The sequence below is a fragment of the Notolabrus celidotus genome, unplaced genomic scaffold (assembly GCF_009762535.1).
Source record: "Notolabrus celidotus isolate fNotCel1 unplaced genomic scaffold, fNotCel1.pri scaffold_530_arrow_ctg1, whole genome shotgun sequence".
NCBI lineage: Eukaryota > Metazoa > Chordata > Actinopteri > Labriformes > Labridae > Notolabrus > Notolabrus celidotus.
Genome location: NW_023260331.1, coordinates 9,023 through 10,000, shown reverse-complemented (window position 1 = coordinate 10,000; position 978 = coordinate 9,023).

Below are 978 nucleotides of genomic sequence, written 5' to 3'. Positions count from 1 at the left end.
AAAATAACCAACAATAAGACATTTTCAGGAGATAGAAAGTCTGAATGAAGAGTGATAATTCAGAGATTAAAGAATATATTCTGTCACAGCTCAGGCGAAACAAAAGGAGGAGGAGCCAAAGTGCAGACTTAAATAAAAAGAGGTTTCTGCCTGTTAAAGGAAGTTTGTCCTCTCCACTGTAACTAGCTAAATACTGCGATGTGCAATGCTCATGATGGATTAAGGTGGGGTCAGACTGAGTCTTACCCTGTCTTGAAGTTGGGACTCTGTTCATAATTTAACATAGTGTGGTCTAGACCTCCTATGTTTGTAAAAGAGTCTTGAGATAACGTTTGTTGTGATTTGGCGCTATACAAATAAAGATTGATTGATTGATTGATTAATAAAGAAAAGCCAGGAGACAAAGAATCAAAGTCCAACGAAACAACACCTTGAAGGACACAGGAAGGACCAAAGAGGCTAAACACACACACACACACACACACACACACACACACACACACACACACACACACACACACACACACACACACACACAGGGTAATCAGACACAGGTGTGACAAAGACGAAGGTGAAACTAATGAGTGGAATCAAACAGGAGGACAGGAAAAATAAACCAGGAAACAGACTGAACCAAGAAGCACAAGAGAATACACACACACACACACACACACACACACACACACACACACACACACACACACACACACACACACACACACACACACACACACACACAAAGACTACAAATAACACAGGAAGGACAATAAACTAAACTCAACAAGAGACAGTCATGATATATTATGAGATAAAAGTCAGAAATTTGTAATAAAAAGTCAAATTTTTGACAAAATATTGATAGTTAACATAACTTGGTCATAAAATAACCCAAGAAAAGTGATTATTATGTGATAAAAAGTCAGTTTTACATTTTTCCCTCCACAACTGTCTACACCAGGGGTGTCCAAACTTTTTTCA